The following is a 16,906-nucleotide window of genomic DNA, read 5'->3' as shown; positions in this document are numbered from 1 at the left end:
TTAGAGGAATAGCAATAGCTAATGCTCAACTTGATCTACCAAAGGATTTTTTTTTTCTAGTGGAAATATACTTTTATTAGCATTCAAGTTCTAGGAAATTGATCCTTTTTTCATTGGTCTATTTATTTTCAAAGACTGATAAAACAGCATTGAAAATGAGAAATGTTTATTCTCAAGCTTTGGTAAACCCAACTCTACACATATCTTAATCGTAAGCCACAGGGTGTATACAACAAAGTGTCTCTGGATTCAGGTCTGTGCTGGCATTTGTTTTCAAGGAGAGACGGTTACAGAAACAAGAGATACACTCTTATTTATTAAGTCTCTGACTTGAATTTTATCAGATCTTTGTTATCCAATTTTCCAAAAATAGAACAAGCATTACTCAAAGAGTCCTCCTGACCTCTAGCAAAATCCCAACTAGTTTTGTTGGTTTATTATTCCTCAAAAGTATGAAAATTATTCGTGACAAAAACTTACTTGGTATTATCAAAGTCATATGTATAGAGAAGAGTCCATGAGTTTCTAGATAAAGTTGTTCTAATATGTAAGTGGATATCATTAATGACTTGATTACTTTTAGAAGTAAGTTTACAACAAAGCCTTAACCTAGAATCTATTGTTTGGGTGCTGGATGAGATTTCATACACTACTAAGTACCTTCAGAATTGTTTTCACTTCCCTGACACAGTATAGTATGAAGTGTGTGATCCTAGACTGAACATCCCCATTGTAGTTACATTTTGCTGAGAATAATTTCATTTTCTTATCCAAACACATTGCTACCTATCTCCATAACATATTCTTCTGTGTCATTAGTCTCTTTTTAACCCATTCCATTCTAGAACCAGAATATCAGGGAGAGATAGGCTTTAATTGATTTCCTTTGATCACAAGACTATGTTCATGTTTTCACCAGAGTACTGACTCCTATAAAACTCAAACTCACACTTGTAAGCCTCTTCTAGCAAAGTCTATAGAGTCTAGCATTTTTTTTCTCACTGAACTAACCTCATGTGACTATCATTTTTTCCCCACCCTATTATTTTTCCTTCCTCTGTTAAACCATTTATTGTATATTTTTATATATTTATACACTACGAATTCTTTTCTGGGCAAGCAGCTAATACAACACACAAGACGCAATCAGCAGTGAGTTATAAACAAGCTATTGTATTCCCTTATTCAAATATTTTTGGAATTATTTTGCACAAAAGAAGTCCAGAGGTAAACAAAACTGGTCTAGAATTATGGATCCAGTTCTGTGTCAGGGGCCCAGGATATTTCCCATACTTAGTGTGAGGCTTCTGTCTTCAAACATGCAACATGCCTGCAAGTTCACCAGAAGGCAAGAAGCAGGGGAAGGACAGAAGACATATGGTGGCTGATTCTTTTTTGTTTTGTTTTGTTTTGACTATCATTAGTTCGTACATAATACTTATGTTTTCATCTTATTTGTAGAATTATTTGGCAGAGTGACTAGAATTTGCAAGGCATTCTGGGGATGTAGTTTTTCTGGACAACTTGTGACTCTCAAAGAATTTAATATTCAGTTAGTTTTAGAAGATGGGGAGAATGGATATTGGGGAGGTAAGCAGCACTGTCTGCTATCATAGGTACAATAAAACAAAAATATTTAACATTTGCATAGACACAAACACACACACACAGACACACACACACATATATATATATAATTGATCGTTGAAGTTCTTTTTTTTTATTTTTTCCTCATGACCCCATAACTGAGACTGCAAAAAGTACTTCTTTCCTAAAGAAAAAAATTGAAAAACTTTTAAATATGAATATGTAGCATTCAGTTGGCATTTGTGAAAGTGTAAACTAAACTAAACAAAAAGCTTGTTTCCTTTTAATCAAACCAACATTTTTCTGAAAATTATTTTGTAAAGCATAATGCTAAGGATGATTAGGAATCATGAGATTAAGTAGATAACATGACTGCCCTTTAGGGGCTCATAATCTAGATGTGGGAATAGACTCAAAATATTTGTTCGATTTGTGATCTTTATAGAATTCCAACTTCTAAAATTGATTTCTAAACAATTTATCTCATATCTTTTAAGTTTTTTATTTTTTATTTTTATAGACACAAAATAGTTACACGTATTTGTAGAGTACATGTGATATTTTGATACCAGTATACAATATGTGATAGTTAAATCAGGGGAATCGGTATATCCATTACCTAAAATTATTATTATTTCTTTGTATTAGCAAGATTAGAATTCCACTTTTCTAGTAATTTTGAAATACACAATAAATTATTGTTATTGTGGTTATCTTATTCTGCTACCAAGTACTAGACCTTATTCCTTCTATGTAACTGTACATTTATGCCCATTAACAAACTTTTCTTTATTCCCCCTCTCCCCTATCCTTCCAATCTTTTGGTAACTATCATTCTACTCCTTATGTTTATGAAATCAATTTTTTTAGCTCCCGCATAAAAGTGAGAACATGTAATATTTTTCTTATTGTACCTGGCTTATTTCACTTAACATAATATCCTCTAGTTCCATCCAACTTGTTGCAAAGGACAGGATTTAATAATTCTTTATGGCTGAGTAATAATCAATGTGTAAATGTACATTTTCTTTATCCATTCATCTACTGATGAACGTTAGATTGATTTCGTATCTTGGCTACTGTGAATAGGGACACAATAAACATGGGATATTCAGTTTTCCTAGCACCATTTATTGAATAGACTGTCCTTTCTCTAATGTATTTTCTTGATACCTGTGTTGAAAAGCAAAGTAAATGCATAGATATATTTTTGTGTAGTTTATACAAAACATCTTAAGAGATGTTTCCCAAAAAAATGTTTCAAATGCTTATAGGCTTTTGTAATCCTCAGAACGTTTCAAATGACTGTCCTGAAAATGATAAAACTATTTTGTTTCTTAAAAAAAGTATTACAGTCTGAAACACTGAAAATTGTAAGATTTTCCCCCTACCTTTTCCCTTCTTTACATATACCTTTGTTCTTCTCTGAGTGAATTGAATGATATAAATATATCATTCCTAAAAACACATCAGTCAGCTTCACTTTGAGTGAATATGTGGAAGATGTGCACACCCTGCAGACACTGATGAAAAAGATATCTTGTTAGTATTTCTAGTTATTGTGACACACATTAAAGTGTGTTAGTCCTATGCTATCTCTTATTAGCAAATCTGTTCTACTTTTCCTTCTATTGCATTCTATCAACCATTTCTCACGATAATTTTGTATTATAGTTATTTGTATAGCTTTCTCAAATTCATTTTAGAATGATGCAAGAAAGGGCATCATACAGAAAGAATGAACAAAGGAGAGAAAGTGATGGAATATTTTGTGAGTTTTAGCATCCTACATAGTCACTAAGAGAAATGCTCATCATTGACGTTATTCCTCATCATCAGTGTTAATCTGTCTTACTTTTAAATACATGTAATATGGTTTGGCTGTGTCTCCACCCAAATCTCATCTTGAATTTTAGTTCCCATAATCCCCAGGTGTCATAGGAGGGACTTGTTGGGAGGTAAGTGAATCATGGGGGCAGTTTTCCCCCTGATATTCTCATATGTTGTCATGAGCTCTGATCGTTTTATAAGGGGCTTCCCCATTTACTTAGTTCTCATTCTTCTCCTTCCTGCTGCTTTGTGAAGAAGGACATGTTTACTTCCCCTCCACCATGACTGTAAGTTTCCTGAGGTCACCCCATCCATGCTGAACTGTGAGTCAATTAAACCTCTTTTTTTAAAATAAATAAATAAATAAATTTATCTGTCTCTTCTATTCCCTTATGGCAGTATGAGAATGGACTAATATAACAGAGGATCTTAATCTTGGCATCAAGTAATAATGAGCTTTTACACTGTCATCCTTGTACTTTTAAGAGAGGCTATTGAATTTTCAAATAGGTTAGGGCAAGCAAATTTCAAGTGTGAACATAAATATTGCTCCCACATACTTAAGATATGCCTACCTCTGACTGCTACCTGAAATATTAAGACACTGGAAATATTTTTATGCACAGTGAAAAAGTGGACAAAACAGAAATTGGAAATAATTAATGTAATTATCATATTTTCACATTCAATTGGTAAACCAAATAATCTTTCTGGATTTTATCATCTAATTCTTACCTATTGGTAAAATTCTCTAGATCTACCTTACTTTCTACTTTAGGGAGGTGTTCATTATTTCAAATTGTACTTTACCTCCTTAATTTTCATCAAACATATAAGATTAATAGAAATGGAAGCCATATTCTGCACATTAAACCCCTTCTTTCAGAAGGTGATCAACAACAAAAAACTTAAAAAATAATTGACTCAACAATTGCAAAATCATCAATTGTTGGAATATTTTTTAAAATAAGTATGATTAATAATTGCCTATAAGAAGGCAAATACATACAATATTGAATATTATATTCTTCTTTTGTCCTCAAAGCTCTGATTATAAAGTTCATATCAGTTAACTTTAATATCAAGAAATTTTTGCTCCAATTTCTTGAACTCACTACATTTATTTATTTTCAACTTACATTTTAGGTTTTGGGGGTACACGTGCAGGTTTGTTATATGGGTAAATTGCACGTCTCTGGGGTTTGGTGTACAAATAGTTTCATCACCCAGGTAGTAAACAAAAACCTTATAGGTAGTGTTTTGATCCTCACTACCTTCCCACCTTCCACCCTCAAGTAGGCACCAATGTCTACTTTTCCCCACTTTGTGTGCATGTGCATTTGGTGTCTAACTCCCACTTATAAGTAAGAACATGTGATGTTTGGGTTTTTTGTTCTTGCATTAATTCACTTTGGATAGTGACCTCCAGCTCAATTCATGTTACCACAAAGGACACTATCTCATTCATTTTTATGGCCACATAGTATTTCATGTTGTATATGTACCACATTTTCTTTATCCAGTCCACTGTTGATGAGCACCTAGGTTGATTTCATATCTTTGCTATTGTAAATAATGTTGCAATGAATACACAAGTGCTTGTGTTTTTTGGTAGAAAGATTTGTTTTCCTTTAAGTCTATACCTAGTAATGAAATTAGTGGGTTGAATGGTAGTTGTGTATTGTTATTTAAGATATCTTCAAAATGTTTTTCACAGTGGCTGAATTAATTTACATTTCTACCACCAGTTTGTAATCATTTCTCTTTCTCCACAACTTCACCAAGCTTTCCTTTTTTTTTTTTTCTTTCAGTTAGTAATAGCCATTCTGAGTGGTGTGAGATGCTATCTCATTGTGGTTTTGATTCGCATTGCTCTAATCATCAGTAGTATTGAACATTTTTTCATGTTTGTTGGCTGGGTGAATGCCTTCTTTTAAGATGTGTCTGTTCATGACTTTTCCCCATTTTTTTAAATGGAGTTTGTTTTTTGCTTGTTGACTTGTTTAAGTTTCTTACAGATTCTGGATATTAGATCTTTGTTAGATGCATAATTTCCAAACATTTTCTCTCATTCTGTAGACTGTCTGTTTACTCTGTTGATAGTTTCTTTTGCTGTACAGAAGCTCCTTAGTTTAATTAGGTCCTACTTGTCTATTTTTGTTTTTGTTAAAATTGCTTTTGAAGATGTAGTCATAAATTCATTTTCAAGACCAATTTCCAGAATATTTCCTAGGTTTTCTTCTAGAGTTTTTATTGTTTTAGGTCTTGCATTTAAGCCTTCCATCCATCTTGAGTTGAAATTTGTGTGTTGTGAAAAGAAGGGGTCCAGTTTCAATATTCTGCATGGCTGACTAGCCAGTTGCCCAAGCACTATTTGTTGAATAGGGAGTTCTTTCCCCATTGCTTGACATTGTTGACTGTCAAATATCAGATAGTTTTGTCTGCGTGACTTTATTTCTGGGTTCTCTAACCTGTTCCATTGGTCTGTCTGTTTTTGTACCAGTACCATGCTGTTTGGTTACTGTAGCCTTGCAGTATAATTTGACATAGGGTAATGTGATGACTCTGGCTTTGTTCTTTTTGCTTAGAATTGCTCTGGCTATTTAGACTCTTTTCGGTTTTATATGTATTTTGAATAGTTTCATCTAATTCTATGAAAAACTGACATTGATAACTTGATAGTAATAGGATTGAATGTATATATTTCTTTGGGCAAGATGGCCATTTTAATAATATGTCTTCCAATCCATAAGCTTGGAATATGTTTCTATTTGTGTTATCTCTGATTTATTTCAGCAATATTTTGTAATTCTTATTGTGGAGATCCTTCACCTCCCTGGTTAGCTGTCCTCCGAGGTATTCTATTCTTTTTGTGGCTATTGTAAATGGTATTGCATTCTTGATTTCATACATTCAATTTTAGTTCTTTAAAAATATAATTGTATGTTAATAGGATCCTTCACTAACTGCCTGTTTTAATTCACCAATTTTACTTCCACAATCACTTTGTTTCTGTACTTCACAAGTGATTATACTGTTATAGCTGTAATATTAGCAGTAACATTTAATTAACACTCACACTGTGAGCTAAAATTATACTTCACTATCGCCTAACTTCTTACGTTTGGCTCTCTTGCTAAGTGTAACTAATGTAACAGGTAACCTCCTCTTCTTTACACTTCATAATATTTCTAAATTGAAAGAAAATTTACATCAGTAAAAATAAGTGTGGAATATTTTTTTGAGGTTCATAGTATGAAGTAAATTAATCTACCAAGTATAAAATATGTGTTGAGTATCAGTGTGTTATATAAGACAGGACAATGGAAGAAGAGATGCATATAATAAGTTTCTGTATCCTCAAGAAACACATCAACTAATTAAGACATGGTGAACACATTGAAACACTTTGGAAGGAAAAGCATGAAAATATGGTTTGTGAAACTATTGTTCATGTGATTTATTGTTGAAATTTTATAATTTTACTTTTTGCCTTTATGTTGATGTCCATTTCCAGTTAATTTTTGAATAAAATATAAACTACCTATTGTCATGCGCGTCCGTGTGAAGAGACCACCAAACAGGCTTTGTGTGAGCAACATGGTTGTTTATTTCACCTGGGTGTAGGCAGGCTGAGTCCGAAAAGAGAGTCAGTGAAGGGAGATAAGGGTGGGGCCGTTTTATAGGATTTGGGTAGGTAAAGGAAAATTACAGTCAAAGGGGGGTTGTTCTCTGGTGGGCAGGAGTGGGGGTCACAAGGTGCTGACTGGGGGAGCTTTCTGAGCCAGGATGAGCCAGGAAAAAGATTTCACAAGGTAATATCATCGCTTAAGGCAAGGACCAGCCATTTTCACTTCTTTTGGGGTGGAATGTCATCAGTTAAAGTGAGGCAGGGCATTCGCACTTCCTTTGTGATTCTTCAGTTACTTCAGGCCATCTGGGCTTATACATGCAAGTCACAGGGGATATGATGGCTTGGCTTGGGCTCAGAGGCCTGACACCTATTGAGGTGTAATTTCTGTTTTGCGTTTATATGACCAATTGTTTTAGTGTCATTTGTATAAAAGACTATCTTTTTATCTTTGAATTACTTTTGCAGCTTTGTCAAGTCAGTTGTCTCTGAACTCTTTTGTTTCATCAATATATGTCTATCTGTTCCTCTCACCAACAACACAGTGTCTTATTGCCGTAGCTTTGGGTATATCTTGGAATCAAGTAGTGTGAGTCTGCAACTTGGTTCTTATTTTTACAAATCATTGTAGTTATTCTAACTCCTTTGCACTGCTATTTAAACATTAGAATCAGCTTGCAGATACATCAAAAGAAATACCTGCTGGAATTGGAGTTTGTAGTTTTTGTTACTGGTAATGTTTTCTTGTTACTTGTAATTTATTTTCTTATCCTTTGTTACTTCTAACATTTTTCTTGTTACTTGGTTTTGGTATTAGGGTATGGCTAGCTTCATAGCATGTATTGAGTGGAGTTGATCTTGCTTTATTTTACAAAAAGTTTTTGCAGACTTAGTAGTATTTCTTCCTGAAATGTTTATTAGAATTTACTATTAAGATGATTTGGGCCTGAAGTTGTCTTTGTTGGAAGGTTTTTTAACTAAGAATCCAATGTATTTATTAGATCAGTCTTTATTTATATTACTCTATTGGACTAAAATATGCTTGGTTAGTTTGTGTCTTTCAAGGAATTGTATATCTTCTGAGTTGTTGAATTTGGAGGCATGGTATTTTTTGTTATATTTTTACATCAAATTTTATTATCTTTTTTACTGTCTATGAAGATTTAATGTTGTTCCCAGTATTGAAAAATTTATGTTTTCTTTATTTTCTTGATCAGTCTGCTAAAAGGCTTGTCATTTTTGTTGATATTTTCCAAAAACTAAGTTTTCATTTTATTGATTTTCTGATTTCGTGTGTGTGTGCATTGGATTTTATTGATTCACACTCTTACTTATATTATTTCATTACTTTTGCTATTTTGGTTTTATTTATTTTTTATGTTTGTTTCTTAATGCCAAAGCTTAGATTTCTACTTTAATTCCTTTTTATTTCCTAATATAAAATTCAAGGCTATAAAGTTTGATATTTATTTTCAAAATTTTTCTTGAGATTTTCTCTTTGACTATTTATTTAGAAGTATATTGCAAAACTTCTACATATTTATAAAATTGTTAAATACCTTTATGTTAATGCTTTCTAGTTTGAATTAGTTATGATTCAAGAACATGCTTAGTATGAGTTAGATTATTTAAAGTGATTAAAGTGATCATTTTAAAGTGATTTAAGGTGATTTGTCATTTCACTCAGGATATGGTATTTTTATAAATGTTTTATGTACACTGAAAATGTGTATTCTCTTTCGGTTGAGGAGAGTGTTGTAAAAGTGTTCATAAGGGCAATTTGATTGATGGTGTTCAAGTTTTCTCTATTATTACCTATTTTTTTTTCTATCCATTATTAGGATAGTTGCAGTAAAGTCTTCAAATATAATTGCAAACTTGTCCCTCTATTCTGTTCTGTTTTGCCATGTATACCTTGAAGCACTCTTGTTCAAGAGTTTGAGGTTTGTAAGTCTTCTAAGAAAGTTGACCTAATTATTATGATGAAAAGGTCCTATTTCCTTTAATATTCTTGCTTTGATGTCCTCTTTCTCTGATTTAGACATAGCTTATTCAGCTTGCTTTTGGTTAGTTCTAGTAAAATGTGTCTTCTTTTATTTCACAACATTGGGAATTATAGTCTTAAATAATCATGTTCAATATTAATTCTCTTTGATGATTTTTAGTTTTTTTTAGAGTCTTTTAGACTCTATAAATGTGTGTAGAATTCTTTTTGCCTGTCTTCTCTACTTATTTTCCCTTTGATTCATTTTCTTTTTTTTTTTTTTTTTTGAGACGGAGTCTTGCTCTGTCGCCCAGGCTGGAGTGCAGTGGCCGGATCTCAGCTCACTGCAAGCTCCATCTCTCGGGTTCACACCATTCTCCTGCCTCAGCCTCCCGAGTAGCTGGGACTACAGGTGCCCGCCACCTCACCCGGCTAGTTTTTTGTATTTTTTAGTAGAGACGGGGTTTCAAATTTTACTTTATTGGCATTAAATTTCTCAAATGTTTTAGCTTCTTATGTTTTCTTTAAATGACTTTGTTGAGGGATGGGAGAACTTACTGTAGCTATGTTTTCAAACACTTTACCATTATGGTATATAGGAGTTAAGTCTTTATCTTCTATAGTGAGAAATAAGTATAATCCCTAATGTAGAAAAATCAGCAAGTCAGAATGAAATTTATAAATACGGTAAGTAAAACAAACAGCTGGAGAGTTTAAAGTGGATGACACTGAGGAAGGAATCAGGGCAAAGAGAGGTACGGCAAGTAACTGCTGTTCTTCACCACAAACCGTATAGAACTGTTTGACTTTTTAAACCATGAAATGTGACTACTTTGAAAAGAAAAATAAAAGTAAAAGTTTGACTGATTAGCAATTCCACTTCTGGGTATGTACCCAAAAGAACTGAAAGCAGGGACTCAAACAGATACAGTAATGTTCATAGTAGCCTTATGCATACTAGCCAAAAGTGGTAACAACCCAAATGTTTTGTTCTTCATTTTGGAGAGGTATTCCTGACATGGCCCAGACCATTCTAAAAATTTTAGGGCCTTTAAAGTTTATAGGTTTTATATCTCTGTTCTGGAATATATGTGTCTTATGAAGGCCTCCAATATATTTGCCATGTCTTGCTCATCTGGTTTAATTAAGTTAATGTCATCAAAATAGTGGAACAATTTTATATTCTGTGAAATGTCCAGATGGTCCAGGCCCCTTCTGAGTTTACTAAGGCAGAAGGCGGAAGAATTGACATAGCCTTGGAGCACAATGTTAAATGTGTTCTTACGTTTGTCCCACATAAAAGAGAACTGATTTTGATCTTTTCTCTTAAAAGAGATGAAAATAGAAATGCTTTCACCTGATTGCGGATGCATGCCTGAGACTGAATTAAGTTGCTCTCTCAAAGACACCATATTTGGCAGAGCAGCTACAATTAAGGTTGTGACTTGGTAGGGTTTGTGATATTCCACTGTCATCTGCCAGGATCCATCTCCTTTTGTAGAACTTAAATTTTGAAATAAATTGAGCTATAATGAGGACTAAACCCCTGAATGCCATAGATAATTTAGAACGGAGCTAATGTCTTCTATTTTCTCTAGAAGTTGATACTGCTTTTGTATTACCTTTCCCAGGAGAGGAACAGTTTTAGAAGCTTCCTCTTGGCAAAACACACCATGACAGGTCATATAGGCTAGTGAAGCATTTTGAGGATTTCTTTCAGCTACCGATTATTTCCACTGAGTTATACATGTGAAGACCAGAAAAATGACCTGTATATACATTCAGAGATACAGAACACTCACTGAGAGCCGGGCATGGTCAGGACTTGATTTATTACCTGTGCCTCAACCGCCCCCATTCAAATGGTAGGGGTGAGAGGTGGGTCGTCATGATGCCTCAAATCCCCAGTATCATTGCCAACTTAAATCCTGCAGACATTAGTTTTGACCCCTATTGTTGTCACCTGCATAAATGGTCATAGATCCTTTTGCAGAAGGTCTAGAGGGGTTATTTCTGTATAACCTTATTGTGGTATTTTAAGGTCCTTTCTCAATGGGACTCTGCTTCTCCTTCAGGTAGAGGATTCTGATTTACAAAACTATATCAGGTCAAGAAATGGGAAAAGATACTGTGGATTCCTATTAGAGTGGCTGATCTCAGTGTTGATCATCTGATACCTTTGTTGACTGTACAACTTATGTTGCTCTAAGAATACCATACTCAATTATCTCCAAAGCTTTCCACAAATCAGCTTGCCCTCCCAATATCACTCTGCCATCCATTACAGATTGCCTTTCCTCTAATGATTAAGCACCACAACATGGTCTCTATTAATTCTAGAGCCTATCACCTATCAGGGAGTCAGTTCTGTAACAGCGTCTCCCACAAGCAACCCTATTCTAGAGCGGAGAGTTGTTTCAACAATGCCAGTACCCTGATCACCAGTGTATTTCTTATCACTTTGGTAAATGAAGAGTCCTTTGGGTCCTTCAAGAGACTAGAGACCTATGATGAGTTTTCCAGTCTTAATAATATATCCACTCCAGGCTGAATACTTCTCTGAGCCTTTTATTCACTTATTCTCTATCTGACTTAACAATACAGCATTTCTACTTTACTTTATTTGGACCACACCCTTTGTCAAGCTTCCAAGAGCCATCCTTAGTAGCATGTTAGCCCCGTTTTCCAATCTCCCTTGAAATTAAAGGTATTAACTCTTGCATCATGAGGCACTGCTCATTTGAACAATCTCTCTTTTCTATCCAACTCTATGCTTCACATCCCTGAATACGGAACGTTCATAATCCAGCCCCATTTTTTCTTCCTGGCTCTTGTCTTACATGTTTTCTAGGACATTTAGCAAATTTGGCATGTATTTCACTTCCTTCCTTGGATGGCCAATACTTCTCCTCCAGGTTATGTTGTAATTGGACCCCAGTTATTGGTTTTGTGCCTAAGAGAGGAAGTAAGTATAGGAGGGGTCTATACCACAAGGAAAGAGAACAGGAAACTAAGGAGACATCTGCATTGTCTTCAAGCCAGGGAGAGCACTGACCTTTAGCAGAGAGCACTGAGATATTTCTACTGGTCCAGAGATCTGAAATATCTGGGATTACAAGATTCTTGAGTCCATATATCTAGGTATCTCCATTTCAAGACTCAGCCTATCAGGGGCCAGGCTTTGGGATAGAAGACTTGATACAGTTGAAAATTCAAATGTCCTTGGATTTCCTGTACTCTTAGATATTTAATTTCTGAGCCTAGTTCTCAGATTTTCTGTTATCCCTTTCCAAGAGATAAAAAAAACTTTTCACATGCAGCTAATGAGAACATCTTATTTTCTTCTTTTTTTTTTTTTTTTTTTTTTTTTTGAGACGGAGTCTCGGTCTGTCACCCAGGCTGGAGTGCAGTGGCGCGATCTCGGCTCACTGCAAGCTCCGCCTCCCGGGTTCACGCCATTCTCCTGCCTCAGCCTCCCGAGTAGCTGGGACTACAGGCGCCTGCCACCTCGCCCGGCTAGTTTTTTGTATTTTTTAGTAGAGACGGGGTTTCACCGTGTTAGCCAGGATGGTCTCGATCTCCTGACCTCGTGATCTGCCCGTCTCGGCCTCCCAAAGTGCTGGGATTACAGGCTTGAGCCACCACGCCCGGCCTGAACCTCTTATTTTCAAACATCTCTTTAAATCTGCCAGCAGTTGCCCTCAGCTTTTCATTGTCTGTCGCTAGCACACTGATAATATCCAATGAATGTCAATAATAATCCCATAATCCTCATAATTTCTATTTTTCCCAAACTTCCTAAAAGTGTGATAGATTGCAGGCACCAGTCCATTCCTTTTTATGGGTGTCCTATCCTAGGTCTACGCAGAGGAAAGCCTTAAAAACTGTGGCACTGTAGCATACTAGGGGCTAATAATTTTCTACCTTGTCAAGAATGAGGAGATCATTGCTAGTCAGACTGCTGATGATCCAGCTCCAATTCCTTTCAAAAGTGTGTATCTTAAGACAACTTCTGATATCAGCTCTCCTTGGTTTGGTTTGTGGGAAAACAGTCTCTGTGAAAGAGTTCTGAAGGTACAAGGTATATTTATGAGTGCTTTTGAGGAAAAGACCTGTAAAGAAGTATGGAAATCAGGATTTTGTACAGGGAGAATCTGAACTGAGATGGAGATGCAACCACAGCTTGGCCTGCTCAGGAGCTCAGGAGTTGAGAGAGTGCTTCAGAGTTGTCCAGGATTAAAGCAAGGTGGCAGGTCTTTGTTCCTCTGCATTGAATAATTATCAGATTTTGGTTGCCCTATAGGGCATGGGACATAACTGTCAGTGAGGCAACTCCTTTAAGCCAAGGAAATATCCCAAGGACTTAGTTGCCAGCTATCGATAGCCAATGCTCCTATCAACTGGGGAAATGTGTGTTTCTGGGTCCTGAAAGGAGCACAAGCAGTGTGCCATTGCAGCCATCACATATATTTTCACCCACTGTCGTGTCTGATTTTACTACACTTTTGCTTATCTTAGTTCCAAATACTACTTTATATTGTTATACTGAATCCTCTGGCCAAAAACCCTTACCTACTGACCTCCAGCACCTGTTCTCCTGCTCAGAACACTCCCTTTTTTTTTTTTTTTTTTTTTTCTTTCTGAACACCTCATTACCTGGAATAAACACTATGTTTTCTACTTTGCCTTTGCCATTCTATAGATGTTGTCATGTGATCAAATTCATGAAAGTTAGACATAAGAAGTGCTACCAGGCAGATTTCAGAAAATGTTCCTTTCTTTTATCTTGCTGGATATAACTGGAACTTTGTAATGGATCATGCATTGAAGGTTATACCCTAGTAACACAATATAGAAAGCTAGAAGCTGTTTTGGCCCTGGAAAATTTACAGCTATCACTTCATTTCAGGATTGCATTTATCCACATATTATCAGTGAAAGAGATACACAATGAGACTAAGTACCTGCATTTCAGGTCTCTGTTACTCTTACCAAATATTATTTATAACTACTGTATTCACGTATGGTCATATTCAGGAGTTATTTAGGTAAGGGGCAATATAGCTCTGTATGGAATGCCTAAGGAGATGCAGGATGCAAACCCCTGCAAAATCCTAGGAGCAAACTAATTACAAAGTTTGAAATTTCAGAGGGGGAAGAGATATTCATGCTCCAGAAAGGAGGAAAGTGCTATGTCCCTGGTACAGAAAGGGCATAGAGTCACCACATGAAAGCAATGTTTAGAACTCAGCTTTGCCCAGAAAGATATTCTGTCTGAGTAGTTTATACACTCTCTTTCATCTGGAAACAGACCCTGCTTTTCATTTGACAGTGTAATTCATTTTAGATATTCCAAATAATCTCACTTTGTTTTGATGGATTTAAAAAAAGAGAAAATGGTCTTTCTGTATATCACCATTCTGCTAAGAGAAGCTTGGCAATGGCAATTAGAAGTGGCAATTCTGAGATTTAAAACAACAGCTAAATAAGCAGAAGCACAGGAGTTTAGAGCAATATGGAGAGCAGCTGAGATGTGGATGAACTTAGGAAAAGATTCTCCTCTTTAGCAGCGACTCCCCGTCCATGCTACCCATCATTAGGGGTGGAGGGAGGGTACTTAAAAATAAAGCCTAGGCACTATGGCAGATCTATTAAATCAGAATTGTTAGGGGTAGAGACAGTCGTGGTTGTTTTGGTTGTTTGTGTGTTTTGTTTTTAACCTCCAAGTTGATTCTAATACAGAGCCAGGGTTGCAAACTGCTGCATTAACACTTAAAATGAGCCTTGGAGATACCAAATGAACAGTCATTTGAGTTACCAAATGAACAGTTATTTGAGTTTTGTGACCTAAGCACACCTTTTCTATTAGTTCACTTTCACACTGCTTTGAAGAAATATCTGAGCCTGGATAATTTATAAAGGAAAAGAGGTTTAATGTACTCATAGTTCCACATGTCTGGGGAGGCCTCACAATCACAGAAGAAGGCAAAGGAGGAGCAAAGTCATGTCTTACATGATGGCAGGCAAGAGAGTGTGTGCAGGGAGATTGCCCTTTATAAAACCATCAGATCTCGAGACTTAGTCAGTATCACAAGAACAGCATGGAAAGAACACACACTCATTCAATTACCTCCCAACAGGTCCCTCCCACAACACATGGGGATTATGGGAGTTAAATTCAAGATGAACTTTGGGTTAGGACACAGCCAAACCATATCACCTTTTGAGAACGTGTACCTTAAAAAACCTCAGCTACTTTATTTCCATGTTTAGTATGAATTACATAGTCATTTTTATACCTATAAATGTATTCACCTAAAAAATAAAACTTAAAAATAGTAAATAGTAAAGCAATGTAGACCATAGAAGAAGTTCAATCTCTTTAAATAATCATTTGAAATTCTCTGTAAATTTTATTTCAAGCCTCAGCCTGGAGACACCAGAGTAAGCCTCAACACTTTTTGTGATAGAATATCTCATTTCAAAAAGAAACAGAGCACTCATTTAGGTTGGACTAGGTTATGTTTTCACTCTCAATGTCATTTTTGCTTTGTATGGTTTCATTGTCTGTGTCTGGGGTTGAGGACAAAGTCTCTCATTGTTTGTTTCTCTTCCATCATTTCACATTTAAGACAATTACCGCACAGCTGGGCAAATATGCTGGCATGCAAGCGCCTTTCCATTTCGAAGCTCTCATTGTGAAGAAGAAGCCTGGAGAGTCAACAGAAAAATTAATTACAATTGAGCAGAGCAAACTATATCATATTCAAACAATATTTACATACCAAACAAAAATAAGATATTGATGGTTAATTATTTATTATTGTCAGGCTTATTTTGAACACTTTTCTTGTATAAAAGGACTCTGGCTCTGTAGGTACATAATTCTAAGTGAAATATCCTCAGTCTGGGGCTAAACTTCAAACTAAAGAGAACTGAATCTTAATAAAATCATAATAGTCATGTTCTGTTTATGTGTGTGTGTGTGTGTGTGTGTGTTTGCATAAACATACTAATTTGCTCTGCACTTCTGCGAAGTTCTATAGAAGACTGTTCCAGGTAAACAATTTGGTAATCCTTTTACAATACATGGAAAGAAATAGTACTCACAGAATCAGGGAGGCTCCTCATGGAATATCATTCAGTTCCCTTCATATGTGATCTGAAGCCCAGGACTGATTATTCCCACTATGTGCGTAATTGCACTCTATAGTGAAAACTAGTGATACATAGGTTTAAATAAAGCATGATGATTATAGCTTGACTTCCTAACTGAAGGTAAATAATTCTTAATGATGTCTTCCAAGGCACTGACTGACTAGGAGGGGTGCTCATAATCCCATTCCCATCTGCGGTGTGAAAGTGAGAGCTAAGTAGGTAAGCGAATGGTACAAAGGTCGTGAGGAGAAAGATGAAAGCAAATGGACTCATTCACTGAGCATTGTTCTTATAATAAAGTTTAAGTTTTTTTTGGCATAGTACAAAAGAAGGTTGTTTCTCCAGAAAGGAACACAAAACTGCTGATGCTTTGATTCCAACCCAAGAGATTCATATCAGACTGACTTCTGACTTACAGAATTATGAAATAATACCTTTATATTGTTTTAAGCCACTAGTTTTGTGTCTATTTGTTACAGCAGCAATAGAAAACTAATACAGTCCTGAAATAATCAGCATGTTGAATTCAATACTCTAAACATTGAACATTATAAATTCAATACCATAGCTCATAATTTATCCATTAGTATATTTAAAGGAATCAAAATAAGACGTGTATCTACATATATATTTATAAGTACATAGGCAATTTAAATATTAAATCAACATTAAAATCACTTATTAAAATATCCCCAAAATGGAAAGAATGCTGACAT

General features: G+C 35.4%; 1 pseudogene; it reads right to left on the bottom strand.

Annotated features, from left to right (window-relative positions):
* Positions 1-15,715, bottom strand: part of LOC112619371 — a 32,953-nt pseudogene extending 17,238 nt beyond the window's left edge.
* Between the last annotated feature and the right edge of the window lie 1,191 nt (positions 15,716-16,906).

Source organism: Theropithecus gelada, chromosome 2 (genome assembly GCF_003255815.1).
Source record: "Theropithecus gelada isolate Dixy chromosome 2, Tgel_1.0, whole genome shotgun sequence".
NCBI classification, from domain to species: domain Eukaryota; kingdom Metazoa; phylum Chordata; class Mammalia; order Primates; family Cercopithecidae; genus Theropithecus; species Theropithecus gelada.
Note: the sequence above shows the minus strand (reverse complement) of the source record. Positions and strands in the feature narration are given on the sequence as shown.